This window comes from Prionailurus bengalensis, chromosome B1 (assembly GCF_016509475.1).
Source record: "Prionailurus bengalensis isolate Pbe53 chromosome B1, Fcat_Pben_1.1_paternal_pri, whole genome shotgun sequence".
Classification (NCBI taxonomy): domain Eukaryota; kingdom Metazoa; phylum Chordata; class Mammalia; order Carnivora; family Felidae; genus Prionailurus; species Prionailurus bengalensis.
The window spans coordinates 120299569-120310494 of NC_057344.1; the positions used below are offsets into that span (position 1 = coordinate 120299569).

Below are 10926 nucleotides of genomic sequence, written 5' to 3' on the forward strand. Positions count from 1 at the left end.
TCTCCTCCACCTGATAAGGTCTGATGTGAATACTCCTTTCTCCCACATCTCTTTGTCAGTGACCTTGACTGCTGGGCAATAAACAAAATATTCACTCAAACTCATAAATGACATATTAATATGAAATGTGATTTGGTTTATATATTTACTAACATATTTTATTTAGTGATTACAGTCCGAAATGAACTGACCTTAGTTAGGGCTTTTAACTGTACCACAGTTCTTACTTGTGTGAAGCTCATTGTTAGCACCTTGGAGTAATGAATTCATTCAGTCAATTCTCAATTGTATGTGGATGAATTCATATGTGGACTCATGGAATCAACATGCATATAATCTAAAAGTCATTAATTGAAACCTTTTAAATGAGAGTGAAGGGTAGGGGTCCTGACCATGAAGGGGCAGAAATAGGGCTTTTGGGATGCTGGTAACGTTCTTTCTAGAGCACCACCTAAGTTAAATGTATTCACTTTGAAGTAAATCATCAAAGCTGTACTCTTATGATTAATGCAATCTTTTAGTCATATGATTCTCCAATGTTAAAAAGGATGATGTAAGAGAAAATGTTTTAAACTGAAAATACATGATCTAAGCTCCATGAAATTATGGACTTCTGTCTTGTTCAGTATTCCTAGTACCTAGAACCCGGCATATGGAAAGGACCCAACATATATTCAAATGAATTAATGGTTAAAAAAGAAACCCAACTATGTAAGGGCAGAAAAGCTTATATAAAAAAAGCAGATTCCCCTACCCCACATCTCCTCTTCTCCAATCCCGCTTTTCAGAATGACTGACTTTTTTTACATTCTTAACTTTCTCTTTTTGGTTTTCCTGGGGTTCTTTTCATATCTCCAAATACTATGTTTATACCTTTTTCCTTAATTTATTAATTTTAGACATTATATTCTTGTTCTGACAGATGAGGATTGAGCTTACATTACTACCACTCCCCTTTTTCCCTCCTGCAAATAAAGTTATAATCAGTGAGAACTTGAACCCATTCAGAATTAAAATACTGAATTTTATATTCAATTTCTGTATCAAGGTTGCCTTCAATTTCTTTGGAGAAATATGAATGTAAGTTCATAGCAGACATTAATTTATAATGAAAAGAGGTAACCCCAGAAACACCTGATGTCAAAAAGAAACTAGACTAAGACCATATATGATAACTCATAATCCAAAAATAAACAGTTCCTCATAGTACCATAATGACAATCAATAATAGGGGCACCTGGGTGGCTCAGTCAGTTGGGCATATGATTCTTGATTTCGGCTCAGGTCGTGATCCCAGGGTCATGAGATTGAGCCTCATGTTGGGCTCCATGCTGAGCGTGGAACCTGCTTGAGATTCTCTCTCTTTCCTCTGCCCCTCCCCTGCTCATGCATGCTCCCTCTCTCTAAGTTAAAAAAAGAAAAAATTGTCTTTGTACTTTCTCACATGTATTTTCCTTAAGTTGACCTATCTCAATAAGGCAAGAAAATCTGAAGTCTTCCGAATAATACTATTATATCAAAGAAACAAATAATTTTAGAAGTAGATGGTCATTTAGCCTAACCCTCTCATTTTTTCACAGAGAGAAAATGAAACACAGAAAAATTAATTAATTTGCCCAGAGCCACATAGCTTAATCAACAGCTACCTAGTCAGTATCTGCTGACATTCTGTCTATTTACTTACTCATTTAGCAAACTTATTATGTACATGCAAAGTAACATAAAATCCCTGCCCTCAAGATATTTTCTGTCTAGAAAACATAAGAAGTCAGAACATGGACTGAGAGCACATTATTATGCGGAGATCAGAGAAAATGGATAGAGAGAAAATTGGTGAAGCCTGAACCATGCCTGAAGGTTGATTTGTTGGCCAGGAAGGGAAGGGCGCTCCTCACAAAGGGAGGGTGCAGGCAGAGACATTCAAAGTGCGAAAACACAGTGGATAGGGAACTGAAAATTGATGTGGATGATTTGAGAAATAGAGGATGGGTGAGGAGCAAGGGTGGGAGGTGAGCTGTGCAGGAATCAGCTTGTGAAGACAACGGAGATTCATTTCAGAAACATAAAGATTGTGACATCAGACTTGCACTTTAGAAAGCTGACCTTTATGTTGGAATGAAAGATGGAACAGAAGGAGACAATCAGGCAATGTAAAAATGAAAGCTAGAAATTCAATAAGGAAAGGATGGATTCTGGAGGTGAGCAGGAGGCTGAATTAATAGAACTTGGTGATTGGAAGAGATAAGTATGCATATAGAATAGGTTCCTAGATTTCTGGCATGGGAACCTACTGAATGGGCCATAGTGGGCTAACAAGTGCATTGCTTAATGTGGGGGAAAGGTAGCAATTTGGTGGATGAGGATGACGATAGAGTTGATACTGGGATACTGATGGGGGTATCCATGTGAATATACTTAAGTGACTCGGCAATAAAATTATTGTTTCTATGGTTTCCTTGAATGACTGGATTCCTTCAGTTTAACAAGTATTTAGTAATTATAGTACAACTGCTCCCCAAATCATCCATCTATTTCAACACAGGACTGAACTACTCTCAACAACCTGGACTAATTCCTATTTGGCTATTATAGTAGACTTTCTAAGAGAAATGGGATACTTTCCCTGTCCATCATAAAAAAGAACATCAGGGCCAGTGACTCCTAAGGTACTGTTTTAAAATAGTCAGGAAATATTAAATGTTCTAAGGTGTGTTTAAATTTGGTTCGGTGTCTAAAATGGGAAATTCGGTAAACACATGGAAGAAACCATAAAGATATTTTATTAAACGAATGCTATGTTATGGCATGAAAGCAAGGAAATACATTTAATTGCTAAATACCATGCTTTTGACTTTAATTTCCCAGGTGTACTGAGGTTTGCTTAATCACAACTGACTTCTAAAATTTTTTTCAGAATAAGCGGGAAATAACCATTATTTTCAATTAATCAAAAATAGGATAATCCACAGTGAAATGCCTATTGAAAAGTTCTTTTCAATCTCTCTCTCTTTTCATTATGACCCTCCCCTCCTGATACACAGAATTTATCCTGTTCATATTCAAGTCACAAATAAAATTCAGGACCTAATTTTATAGAGGACTTTCCTGCTAAACTTTACTTATGCTTTCATTATTCTTCATTTTGACCAAATTTCTAAGACTCACAGGTTAAACACACACACACACGTTAAGTATTTAACTTACATCCCTTACTATGTATTAACAGCATAATAAATAGGTGAAATAAATGGTTATGGTATGAGATTGGCTATGTTTTTGGCTCCTGCTAATCTATCTCCAACAAAAAGTATTTTTCCAGTCTTCCTGGTTGGCTTGAAATTAGCATTGTGAATACATTTTTAAAAGTAATCTTTCTACTGTCTAGATTTTATATTAAATTTTAATTTTATATAGACCAGTAGGTTTTTTTTTTTTTCAACGTTTATTTATTTTTGGGACAGAGAGAGACAGAGCATGAACGGGGGAGGGGCAGAGAGAGAGGGAGACACAGAGTCGGAAACAGGCTCCAGGCTCTGAGCCATCAGCCCAGAGCCCGACGCGGGGCTCGAACTCACAGACCGCAAGATCGTGACCTGGCTGAAGTCGGACGCTTAACCGACTGCGCCACCCAGGCGCCCCAAGACCAGTAGTTTTTTGCATTCCCTTAAGTACTTTCCTCAATATCCAAGAGAACTAAAAACATTAAGTTTAATTTAATTTTTATTCTTTACTTTCTTCATGCTCCTTTCTACCTTAGATTTCCTCTGTATAAAAAACCATTCATACTCCTATCCTTCCACATCACCTTTATTTTAACATTATTTTAGAAAATGTATTTTGAAAATGTATTTAGAAAATGAGGAGGGAGGGGGCAGAGAGAAAGGAAGAGAGGGAGGGAGGAGAGAGAGAATCCTAAGCAGGCTCTGTGCTAACAGGGCAGAGCCGGAGGCAGGGCTCGATCTCACAAACTGTGAGATGGTGACCTGAGCCAAAATCAAGAGTTGGACGCTTAACCAACTGAGCTACCCAGGTGCCTCCTATTTTAACTTTATAAGTCATAAAGGTGCTTGTATTATTTAGACAGCATTATACAAGATGCTATAAATTGTAAGGGATTCTTTTCCTTCAACCTCACGACCATTCTTAGTCCCTGTTTAAAAAAAAACAAAAAACAAAACACTGAAGTTTATAAATCAAGTCTTAATGATCAAACACGAATAAATCCTAAAAAATAAACCTATACCTAAGTTAAGAACTGCTAGACAAAGAAACCCTTCCAGTATCAATAAAACATGAGTCAGGAATTCATGTTAACGTTAAAAAAAGAGTCATTCTCATCATTCCTAAAATTCTTATCTTGGAAGGCATATTTTCTAAGACAATTAGGTAATTTATTTGCACTCTTTGAATTGCAGGCGTGGGCACAGAACCAATAAATTGGTAGACTGACTATGTACTCTGTCATCACTTTTAATTTTTCTTCTTTCATGCTTGATATATGTTAGAATTGATTTCTGGAGATAAAGCTGACTTCTGGAGGGAAAGGTATGTCCCGACATTGAAAGACAGTGTAATATGGTCAGTCCAAATCACATGATAAACAATAATGAGTAACAAATAATTTTTATAAATGACTGCCATTTATTATAGCAATTGAATTTTTTTTAATGCTAAACGCTTTCTATAGAGGCATGCTTAACTTTATGCAGGTTTTGTATTTTTTACAAACAAGAAAATCTCACCTACAAATACTCACACATCAAGAGCCTCAAACCTACAAAAAATCCATAGCTTTATTTTCCAGTATAGAGTGTATGAATTGTCCACAGATTTTTGACTAATAAAGAAGAGGACAATATTACAGTTTTGTGTTTTTGTTTATGCTTCTCTTCATGCCCAGAAGATGTAGACTGAGCCGATTATATAATGCAACACAGTAGAATTCATCCCTCCCACAGAGACTTCTCGCAGGGAAGCTACAGGAAAAGTACTTGGATTATTTTATTATTTAAACTAACAAACTCTGCTGCCATTCACTGTGAGTACTTTTGTTTCTGTAAAGTATGTATTTATTTTGAGACAGAGACAGCATGAGTTGGGGAGGGGCAGAGAGAGAGAGAGAGAGAGAGAGAGAGAGAGAGAGAGAGAGGAGAGAGAGAGAATTCCAAGCAGGCTCTGCGCTGCCAGCACAGAGCCAAATGCAGGGCTTGAAATCACAAACTGTGAGATCATGACCTGAGCCGAAGCCAAGAGTCAGACGCTTAACCAACTGAGCCACCCAGGCACTCAGACTGTGAGTACTTTGTTCAACAATGACAGCTTTACAGTGCACTTGTTATAGAAGTAAACATTTAGCTTCTTCCTTCCTTAGTTTGTTGGCAACAATAAAAATGACTGATTATACATATATTTGTAAATAATTTTAAAAATTAATTTTTAAAGCCTGAATGTATGTTTGTAAGTGTTCAAAGAGAGGTCAGTGTCAAAGCCAGAAGTGGGCAGCAAAGCAGAGTGGACTGAAATCAGCAATTTCCAATAAAATGGCTCTAACTCTCCCTGGGGTCAGGACACCAGGACTGTGAAGTGTTGGCCTTGTGCCCTTTCCTAGTCTGGAGGGTACATTTCATAAATACTGTCTCATACAGAACACCTGATTAGATTTAGAGTTTCAAGGACAGTTTTCTGAAAATGCTACAAGAGAAAAATAATCAACAAAACCCTGACACAATGAGGTCCTGGGTTTTACAGTGTTGCAAAATCATTAAAGTATTAAAGTGGAAAATACAGTAAACCTTGCTAACTGCCTCCTCATTCTTAAAGGTTTTCCAGCTAGTAACTTTCCCCACCCCCAATTTTTTATATGCGGTAAGTATTTAATTCTGGATAGCTTAACACATTTTTTTACTTTTTAATTGATTAATTTCAATAGGCCTTAACAATCTCTGGATTACAAAGCAGTGTGTATAGCATTGTTTCTTTCTTTGGAGATACTAATATTGAAATTACAGTTTCAGTGGAGCTCAGAGAAATTCTAGAGTAGCCAAAAAGTTACATTTTTTACATGCATAAGCATCTTTTATCATTTCAATTACTTTATTACCTTGTTTCAGAAGTGCCTTTAAAATTTGGAAACTAAAAGCCATTTTTCCCCTAGTTCATATACTCATCTTTCAGAATGAAATGCTTTCCTTTTGGAAGGCGATGGATACTTCTTAACAAATTATTTGTTCTAGTAAATTTCAAGTGCTCCTTAGATAAGAATATAGTATTTAGGAAGCAAGAATTAGTTTTGGGGTTCTTTCTTCCCAGAAGATAAGGCAAAATAGTGCAATTTTTGTTCCTTGCAGAAAACAGTTGCCCTGCTTTTGAACAAAACAAAATAAAACGTATGTCATTCATTCACTAAAAAATTGTTACGGATTACCTACTATGTGCCAACAAGCACAATGCTGAATGCCGGACAGGCCTTTGTCAGTATAAATTAGATATGTTTTCTTTTCAGCTGGAACTATAGGATTTTGATTCTTTCAGATAGCTCTTTTCCTGCCTATTATTTTTTCCTTTCTATTCTTTTTAAAAAAATAATTAGCCTCTTAATAAGCCATACAGAATCTTACTTTCTTCTTTAAAGCTCCACCAGTCAGAATCTCTTTTCACCATTTAAAGAAATGGAGTCTATAAATAGTTTGAACTTATTAATATCTATTGAAAGTATGGGCCAGAATAAAACCTGGTTATAAGATTTTTGACCCAATGGTGAACTATAAATAAAAAGTAATAAGCCAGTCTGTAATGGGGAATTAAACTATCCATTTCTTTATTCTAATTGCAAAAATAGGCAACAAATTAAAGGAGATGAAACTTGTACTACTAATAATTAAATCTATTAGTTATTACAGAAAAATGAGAATAATTGATTTCTTTTTAAAATTTAAAATACAATGATATTTTTATGAATAATACTCTAAACAAATATTTTCATTCATACTTTACTCTTGAGGATTCTATAATCTTTAACAAATCACATCTTTTATTACTTTTGTGTAAAACTGTTAGGCTTTAAATTATTTGTAGTGAAGCAATCAAACACTATTTCACAAGTTATTTTCTAAACAATTAGCTGATTTTCAAGGGAAGGTCTATCAGCCTCAGCTGAAATAGGAAAGACAGGACATTAATTTGCACCCAGGAACACCCTCTCTTAATACAGCAGAGACCAAAAGTATAAAGCAAGTTTATCATCATGGAAAGAATGCTATTTTTTTTTCATTTAAGAGCGAGGCACTAGATACTCATTAATGAAATATTACAAAGACAGGAGTCTCAGTTATGTTACTCTATTAACTCTACCAAACTATGTGGTTTCAAATATTAATCTTTATTGTTTAAAACAAAGGTCAAGGAGCCAAACTAACTTGTAGAACTGTGCCACAAGTCCAAACATTCCTTCCTAAGACTGAATGCCTCTAGTTCTTAAAAATCCTCAAGGTCTTCTAAGGAGTGACATGGTCAACTCGTTGGGGTTCTAAGGAGTGACATGGTCAACTCGTTGGGGTTCTAAGGAGTGACAGGGTCAATTCATACGGGTGCATATGCTTCTGATGGTTTACCTGCTCACCTCTGAGACAACTACAGGTGAGTTCAGTTATTTGTGGGAGGTGCAAGAGTGTGAATGAGAATCAATTCTCAGGAAGCAGCATAAATTGCTTCAGTGTGGTTTACTGGTCTCCAAGAAGCAGTTGTCAATTAGCTCTGACCCGACACAAATGTAGACGTAGAGGAGAACGTTTCAAAATGTCCTCTAACACTAAATTTCTTTTTTTCCTTCTCTTCCTTCTTCTGTTCTTACAACGTAGAACAATCACGCCACCATAGATGATTCATACTATAAACAGAAAACCGATCTCCGTACTAAAAGAAAATTAATGAGAAATTTTGTATAGCCATTGATTCCAACACATCCATTCCCGCTAATGTGACTCCTTCCTGTTCAATCTGAAGTCTTGAAGAGCGTAATGTGAATGTTTATTCTGTTGGTTAAACTATTCTGCATTTCCAGATACACTTTATACTGCAGTTATCTCTATGCTCAGAACAGCACATCTACGAAGCAGCTCTGATGAAGAAAAAGATGATATTTTGACTACTTTATCAAAAATCCATATGAAAACTCATATTTTTCAAACTTATTATTTTAAAACATCAATACTGTTCTGACTTCTCCCGAGTTCAAACTAATTGAAGGTTATGAAGTAACCACTTCCCCCCAGAAGCCAGAACTTTCACCTTTTCTGAACAGGGGGAATACCTCTCATAAATTAGGTAAAAAATAAGATCTTGCTGATTGAATGATAGTCCAAGATTCCAGCAGCCTGTGATTTCTTATCTAGATCTTCTATCTACCACAATGAGCCATCCCTGAAAGTCAAGGCAGTAATTTCATCAATTATCTGAAAGTTTGAAAGCAGTAGTAAAAACAACCTGCCTAAATACCAGTTTCTGAAACCAGCCTCAGTTTGTTCCAAGGAACATGACAAGAGAAATACGAGAAATATGATCACTAAACCTAAAATTCTGCCTATTTCAGACTGAGCGTTTACCATCGGCAACTCAGTCATCACAGATGGGCTTAAGAGGCAGAAGTAAGAAGGAAGTACAAAGATCAAAGCAGTGCTTACAAAGGGGAAGGACTATTTTTGTATACATACTCCAGTATTTACTAACTCGATTTGAAAAACAGGGTGTTTATTCAGCCCATCTGAATGACAACTGCTGAACATTAGATCAAACTGAAATTTGAAAACAAAGACAACAGATTTTCAAACCCTAATTTTCAAACCCACCAAGCCCTAATTGGATTATAGCATTTCCTTTAAAAAGTCTTTCAAACACATTAGAAGTGATTTACTATTCACAGCAAGCAGTATTTCAGTGCCAGCATTAAATCTACACATAATGAGCCTTTCTTTGTGTTCACATTTGTCCAGTAGGCTGTGGCCCAGGAAGACATTTTATCTAAACAAGCTCCAGAGGGCATTGAGGAGTTGCAGGTATATTAATATGGATGAACAGTTTCAGGAGATTTCATGTTTCCGTTTATGATACATGTTTAGCTCCCCTTAGCAATTTAATTACACGATAAATGTAAAATGCTACAGGAAACAAATCTTTGTATTTCCTGTCTTCCCAAGTTCATAAGCTCAAAAAATACTTTGCTTTAAATTATTTACATAATTTCTTTACTGCATCAAACAGTAAAAGGATTCACCTCTAGAAAGCATAATATTAAAATTAGGAAAACAACATACTTCAGCTAAGAACTTTATTTTAATCAAGATTCCCTTTTAGTTTTAACAAACACTATGCAATTTAAATTACTCAAGAATATTCAATTGAGATGCTTTGCTATAAAAAAATAAGCACTGAACATCTTAATCCCAAGCTTCAGGGTTTACCAAAGATCACCAGTTGACAGAACATTTGTATGCCAGAGTTATTAAATGTTTTAGTAATACTATAGTCATTTTCTCAGATTATGGGCTTTATAACAATATCTTTAAGTTAAATATAGTTATTTAATAAGCTGCAGTGCTGAAACACCCTACTTAACAAAGTCCATGAAAATGTCTTAAATCTTGATAATCAAATACTGTGTCATCAAGTCCCATTTAGGTTTCACTACAGACCAATAAATCAGGGCAAACATCTCCATTGGTATCCATTTGTAAAGACTATAGGAAAACTTGTGTTTAGGCTAGGCTTTGTTTCTATCATTTTTGTTTTGGAGGTCACGCACGACACCCGGTGCTCCGGTGCCGATGTCCAAGTGTTTTACATAATCGGTGTCTAAAAAGTGCTCTAAGTAGGTAATTTCTTTTCTCAGATGCCAGGCCCTGTAGGGTCAGTACCAGGGCCTCCTTATTTTTTGAAAAGTAAGGTACAGATCCTATAGTAGGTGAATATATTATGTCCTGGTTGGGGTGTGCGTGTGAAGCAGAGGCTTCTTTTTGAAGTAGGGGATGAAGGAATAAGGCTGTTTTATTCAACTTGGGGGGGGTGTGCTGGGGAGGGCTTTCCCAGTCAAGAGGACTGACATACACTTCTGCTTTCATTTCATGGACCGCCCTTAGGTGAAATCTGGTTCAGCACTGCACCAACCACCTTCCCCTCTCCAAAGCGCACCTCAACCCCTAAGCCACCCGCCAAGGAGGGGGTAGGGGTGGGGGTGATGATTTTAAAAAAGTTTGCAAGAGTTCCCCCCTACTTCCCGTTCCCGCCCGGCGCTGGGACGCGGGGAGACAGGGCGGCCCGGGCAGCCGCGGCCCTCTGGCCAGCCGGCCCCTGCGAAGTCCAGATGTGCCTTTCGCCCCTGTCGCCAATCCCATGTGCCTCTCAACTCCTGTCAACCTGGTCCTGCGTCCGGTCTAGCCCAGCGGTTAGCGCAGGAATGAGGAAGTCTGAGCAGGGCTAGGGGGTGCGGGGCGGGTAGGTGGCGGGACTCGGGCCACACGTCCCCGGCGTGGCCCCCACTTGCCCGAGTTCGGCTTACCCTGGTGGCGAGTCCGCGCTCGGCCTCCCTGCGCCTGTGGGCTCCCCTCCCGGGAGGCGAGGGCCTGCGGGCTAGGGAAGGAAGAGGCGGCGGCCGGCCGGGGCCGGAGCGGGTCCCGTGCGGGGCGGGTCGGGTCCGGGCGAGCGGGCGCGCGGTCTCGCCGGGCCGGGCCACAGTCAGCGCCGCGCCATGTCCGCAGCGCGGGCGGAGGCAAGCGCAGGGCGCGCGGTGGCCGGGCCGCGGCGGTGCCGCCTTCCCGGCCGCGGCGGCTCCGGCCTGGGCTGCGCTGGGGCTCTCGGAGCGGGGCCGGCGGCGGGGCGCAGGCCAAGGGCGGCGGCGGCGGCGGCGGCGGCGGCGGCGAGAGGCCCGATGGACGG

At 38.8% G+C, this 10926-nt stretch overlaps 1 protein-coding gene across 2 annotated transcripts in view; it reads right to left on the minus strand.

Annotated features, from left to right (window-relative positions):
* NFKB1 (nuclear factor kappa B subunit 1) overlaps positions 1-10656 on the minus strand; it is a 120277-nt gene extending 109621 nt beyond the window's left edge. For both annotated transcript variants that reach the window (XM_043571656.1, XM_043571648.1), the window contains exon 1: positions 10550-10656. The gene's annotated coding sequence lies outside the window, so the exon portion shown is untranslated. The remainder of the gene's footprint in view (positions 1-10549) is intronic.
* Positions 10657-10926: the final 270 nt, after the last annotated feature.